The following is a 6,337-nucleotide window of genomic DNA, read 5'->3' as shown; positions in this document are numbered from 1 at the left end:
CTTCAGAATTCTTTTTAATAAATATTTATTTTTGAGAGAGAGAGAGAGACCAAGAGAGAGAGAACAGGTGAAGGGCAGAGAGAGAGAGGGAGACAGAGAATCCCCCACAGGCTCCATGCTGTCAGTGCAGAGCGTGATGTGGGTCTTAAGCCCACAAGTCGTGAGATCATGACCTGAGGTGAAACCATGAGTTGGATGCTTAATTGACTGAGCCACCAATGTGCCCCTACACTTCATAATATTACTGAATCTTTTCTTTCACTGTATTTCTTGTTCTCATGTTTTTCTCTCCTTTCAAATTCTCCATTTTGCATCTTTAAGTCATTTTTTTCTATTTACTCTTCCTTGCCTTTAGGCATAATCAGGTTTCCATTATTTTAAAAAACAAACAAAAAAATTCTACACTTGATCTTAGCCAAAAGGCCGAGAAGCTATACAAACAAAAAATTTTAAACATTTTAAACTCTGATTTTCCTCCATACTTATCCCTGTATTCCTCACTTTCTTTTGCCTCCATATTGTTTAAAAAAGCATTCTATAACTGCTAACAAAAGACATTAACTCTTTAACTTCTAGAAACATGAAATTATTTTTTACAATTTTATGATTTTATGTTCTTAAGACAAATGGCTACCAATCTCAGCCGATTTTTCTGAATTCATAGGTTCTTGAAAATCCCTGGTTTATTAGATTTTTATTTTAACTGTCTTCATTTCATTTGAACATTTGTGGCACTCCACTTTTATCTATGTAAAAATTCTGGTAAAATACAAATAACTTAAAATTTACTACCTTCACAGTTCATTGGTTTTAAGTACATTCACATTGCTGTGCATCCCCCTTCACCACCTATCCTCAAAACACTTTCATCATGATAAACTAAAATTCTGTACCTATGAAACAATAACTACCCATTCCTCCCTTACCCTAGCCATTGGCAACCACTATTCTAACTTATGTCTCAATGAACTTTAATACTTTAAGTACTTGATATGTGTGGAATCATACCAAATTTATCTTTTTGTGTGTGGCTTATTTCACTTAGCATAATGTTCTTCAGGTTTATCTGCCTGTGCTATGTGTCAGAATTTCTTCCTTTCAATAGCAAAATAAGATTTCATTGTATGTATATAACACCTTTTGTTTATCCATCCATCTATCGATGTGCATTTGAGTTGCTTCCACCTACTGGGTATTCTGAATAATTCTATTATGACTATGAATGTAAAAATATCTCTTAGAGACCCTGCTTTAAATTATTTTGGTTACATAATGGAATTTCTGTATCATATGATAATTTAATGTTTAATTTTTTGAGGAACTGTCATACTGTTTTCTATACAGCTGCAGTATTTTACATTCTTGAGGATATTGCAGAGGATTGCAATCTCTCCATATTTTTGTCAACACTTGTTTTATGTTTATGTTTTTCACAGCAGTCATCTTCATGGGTATCTCATTGTGGTTTTGATGCACATTTCCCTAATACTTAGTGGCCATTTGTACATCTTCTTTGGAAAAAAAAAATGTGTATTCAAGTATTTTACCCATGNNTTGTATATTCTGGATATTAACTCTGTATCAAATATATGATTTATAAATGTTTTCTCCCATTCCATGGGTTGCTTTTTCACTCTCTTGATGGTGCCCTTGGATGCACAAAAGTTTTCAATTTTGATGTAATCCAATATATGTATTATTCTTTTGTTGACTATACTTTTGCTGCCGTATCCAAGAAATCATTGTCAAATCCAAGGTAATGAAATTTTCCTCTATGTTTTCTCTAAGTCTTTAATAGTTTAGATCTTTTATGTTTAGATCTTTGATCCATTTCGTGTTTATTTTTGTATATGGTGTAAGGCAAGGAAGGGCAAGTCTTTTATACTTTTACATATGGATATCAATATTTTCCTATATCATTTGCTTAAAAGACTGTCTATTCCCTATTAAATGGTCTTGATGCTTGGGTTAGAAATCATTTGACCATGGTTTATTTCTGGTCTTATTTATTCTATTCCATTGGTCTTATACCTATCTTTTTGTTAATGACAATGCTATGAATACTAGCTTTGTAATAAGTTGTAATAAGTAAGTGTTAGACTTCAAACTTTGTTCTTTTTTGAGATTGTTTTGACTGCACAGGGTCACATGAGATTCCATACAAATTTTTAGATGATTTCTCTATTTCAACAAACAACACCATGAGGATTTTGATGGGGATTGCATTAAATCTGTAAGTCACCTTGCAGATTATTGACATCTAAAGAATATTAAATCTTCCCATTCATAAACATAGGATGTCTTTTCATTACTTTGTGTCTTTAATTTCTTTGAACCAAGTTATGTAGTTTTCAGTGTATAAATTTTCACCTTTTTGGTTAAGTTTATACAAAACTATTTTACTGTTTTTGATACTATTGGAAATGGAATTGTTTTCTTTATTTCCTTTGTGGATTGTTCATTGTTGGTATATAAGAACTAAACTGGTTTCTGTGTTTTTGTATGCTGCAACTTTGCTGAATTCATTTATTAGTTTTAATATTTTTTCTCTGTGTGAAATCTTTATAGATTTTTTTAATGTTTATTTTTGAGAGAGAGAGAGGCTGAGCATGAGCAGGGGAGGGACAGATTGAGGGGGAGACACAGAATCTGAATCTGGCTCCAGGCTCTGAGCTATCTGCACAGAGCCTGTTGTGGGGCAGGACTCAAACTCACCAACCATGAGATCATGACCTGAGCCAAAGTGGGTATTTAACTGACAGAGCCACACAGGCGCCACCCACCTTATTTAATGTTTGTTTTTGAGAGTTTATGGCTTTTAAATATAAGTTCATGTCAACCTCAAACAGAGATAATTTTCTTTTTCTTCCTAATTTAGAGTCACTTTATTTTTTTCCCCCTAATTGCTCTAGTTAGGGCTACCAGTGATATTGAATCAAAGTAGTGAAAATAAGCATCCTTGTCTTTTTCCTGATCTTAAAGGGAAGACTTCGAGACACTCACCATTGAGTATGATGTCAGTCATTGTATTTTTATGTATTGCCTTTATAACACTGAGAATGTTTCGATCAATTCCAAGTTTGTTGACTGATTTCACAATGCAAGGATATTTAATTTTCCTAAATGCTTTTTCTGAATCAATTGAGATAATCATATATTTGTTTCCCTTTCATTTTGTTACTGTGGTATGTCACATTTATTTATTTTTTGCGTGTTGAATGCTCCTTGAATCCCAGGTATAAATCCCACTTGTTCATGGTATATAATCCTTTTAATGTGTTCTTGAGTTTGACTTGCGGATATTTTGTTAAAAAATTTTGCATCTATAATCATCAGGGATATTAGACTATAGTTTTCTTTTTTTTTAATGACATGATTATGTGGTTTGGGTATCAAAATAATGCTACCTTTGTAGAATGAGTTTGAAAGAGTTCCCTTTTCTTCAGTATTATGGAAGAGTTTGAGGAGGTGTTAATTATTTAAATGTTTGGTAGAATTCTCCAGTCAGTCCCCATGATGTTGACATCACTCTTCCAAACTATGTGTTTTATATGTTTCACTTAAAATAATTACTAATAGAGGAGGGCTTACTATTTCCGTTATATTGTGTGTTTTCTGTATATATTATTAATTTTATGTCTCCTATCACCCTTCTCTGTGCTTATTTCATTTTTTTAGTGGCATGCCTTTATTCACTCCTCAAATCTTTATGTGTACATTCTAAAGATATTTTCTTTCTATCATGAGGATTACATATAACAGCCTAATGATATAACAATTTATTGTACATTGAGAGAAAATTAACTTTAATTGCACACAAATATTCTACTCCTCTCTATAGCTCCACTTCCTCCTTTATGTCACTCAGGTAAAATTTATGTTGTTATATATTGTGTACCACTGATATATGTAGGTATAATTATTTTATGCTTTTATCTTTTAAATTCTATTTTAAAAAGTTAAAAGCAGAATCATGGATTAAAATTACAGTAATGCAGATTTTCATATTCGTCAATTATTTATCTTTACCTAAGAACTTTATATTTTCATATCACTTCAGGTTAGTCTTTTTGTTTCAAATTGAAGCACTTTTTTGTATGCTTTCAGGGATGGTCCCATGGTGATTAACCTCCTTAGCTTTTGTTTTACTGGGGATATCTAACTTCCTCATTTCTAAAGGACAGTTTTGCCAGATAGAGAATTCTCAATTGACAGGGTTTTCTCTTTCCATACTTTAAATTTATCATCCCACTCATTTCTGGCCTCCAAGGTTTTGGCTGAAAAATCTGCTTATAATCTTATTAAGAAAACCCTACAAGTTACTTTTGCTGTTTTCAATATTCCATCTTTATCTTTGACTTTCTAGAGTTTAACAATAATGCTTCTCTGTGTGTGAGTATTGATTTATCCAGCTTGGAATTTATTGAGCTTATTGTATATTTTGTCCCGTTATTTTTTTTTTCTCAAACTAAGGGTATTCTAGGCCATTATTTCTTAAGTTCAGCTCTTTGCCTTTTCCCTTTCTCCTTCTGTGAAACTACCATAATGCATATATTGATATGTACGATGGTCCTATAAGCCACTTAGGCTGTCTTCACTCTCCTCATTTAATTTTTTTTTCTTTTTGCTCCTCAGACCCAATAATTTCAAAAGACCTTTCTTCAAGTTCAATTTTGACTCTGCCTGTTTTTTGCTTGCTGTTGAATTCTTCTTATGAATTTTCCAATTAGTTACTGTATATTTTAGCTCAGAATTTCTAGTTGGTTCTTTTTTATATTTTTCTCTTACTATTCTCTTGTTTTTAAATATATCATTTTCTTGATTTCTTCTTATTGTCAGTCCATTTTCTCCTTTAATTTGATAATAATATTTATGAGATTTATTATAAAATCTTTTTCAAGTGAATTCAAAGTATATATTTCATTTCTTTGAATGTAACATACTTCTATTTCTTTGTATATCTTGTGATCTTTTGTTGAAAATTTGTCATTTGAAAACAAAGGCACTTCTTCTTTGCTGACTGGTTCCATCCAGCCAAAGACCTTCATTAATCATGATGACTTAATGTCTTTTCAGGCCTCACTAAGCTTGTGTATCCTGGTCCTGTGTGTGTGTGTTTTTCTCCCCTCTTTGCCATATATATAGTTTCTTTTAAATGTCTTATTTTCCATTTTGAGTCTTACCATTGTTTTTCTTGGGCCTTAGATGTTCTATTTTATTCTTCTGCTCACAATATCTTTCTTACAGATGTCTGTGACTCTACAGTACCCCAGCAATTCTCATGCACCATGGCTCCCTCTACTGCTTTTAGTGGCCTCCAATTTGATATACCACTTTTTCATCATTCCAATCAGTGCTCTGATCAAGCAAGACAGAATACAATCTTTTCGGCAGCTCCCAAACGAGCCAAAATGTTGAAAGCTATTTTGACATTTTTCCTTCCTTCCTGAGAAAGTGAGAGTTAGGCTTCATCCTCTTTACTATGCACTGCTGGAAAGGAGAGGAGACAAAAGTAAGTAAAAATATCATAAAATTTTCTGTTTTGAGTGTGGTTTTTTCTTGGTTGACCATTCGCTTGTTTGGTACCTATTCTTAACTGTTTTCTAGAACTCTCACAAAGCTACTTTGGTTAGCATGTTGTTATTTACTTGGTGTTTCATTGGGGAAGTAAAAAACTGGAACATACCAGTTCATCATCTTGCTGATATCTGAAATCACCGTCTGCAGCCTCCCTTGTAATTTTTGTTTTTACTTCTTTGACTACTCCTTTTTTTTTTTTTCATTTTTAGTGTTTATTTATTACTGAGACAAAGAGAAACAGAGCATGAGTGTGGGAGGGTCAGAGAGAGAGGGAGACACAGAATCCGAAGCAGACTCCAGGCTCTGAGCTGTCAGCACATAGCTCAACGTGGGGCTCGAACCCACAAACTGTGAGATCATGACCTGAGCCGAAGTCGGACGTTTAACTGACTGAAACACCCAGGCACCCTTGACTACTCCTTCTTCTATCTTTGATTTCCTTCCTATCTTCTATACTTTTTTCAAAATGTTCAGTTAAAAAATACTCNAGCCTATTTCAGAGTCTGTATCTCCCTCTCTCTCTGACCCTCCCCTGCTCACGCTGTCTCTCTCCTTCTCTCCTAGAAATAAATAAAAATATTTAAAAAATACTCTGCAATTTAGCACTCAATAGATATTAAGTTTTTACAAAATGACATCCTCCCATATGCTCCCTGTACTGAATCTGACTATTAAAGTGTAGGTGATTTCTTTTATGAAATGTGGAACAGAATTTCCCCTGTTTGGAATCTCTGCCTGTATATTTATTACTGAACTG

General features: G+C 33.2%; 1 pseudogene; it reads right to left on the bottom strand.

Moving 5' to 3' along the window:
* Nucleotides 1–360: 360 nt before the first annotated feature.
* Nucleotides 361–435, bottom strand: LOC144222389 (U2 spliceosomal RNA; annotated as a pseudogene).
* Between the last annotated feature and the right edge of the window lie 5,902 nt (nt 436–6,337).

This window comes from Crocuta crocuta, unplaced genomic scaffold (genome assembly GCF_008692635.1).
Source record: "Crocuta crocuta isolate KB4526 unplaced genomic scaffold, BGI_CrCroc_1.0 scaffold893, whole genome shotgun sequence".
Taxonomy (NCBI): domain Eukaryota; kingdom Metazoa; phylum Chordata; class Mammalia; order Carnivora; family Hyaenidae; genus Crocuta; species Crocuta crocuta.
This window is presented reverse-complemented; position numbering and strand designations above follow the sequence as displayed.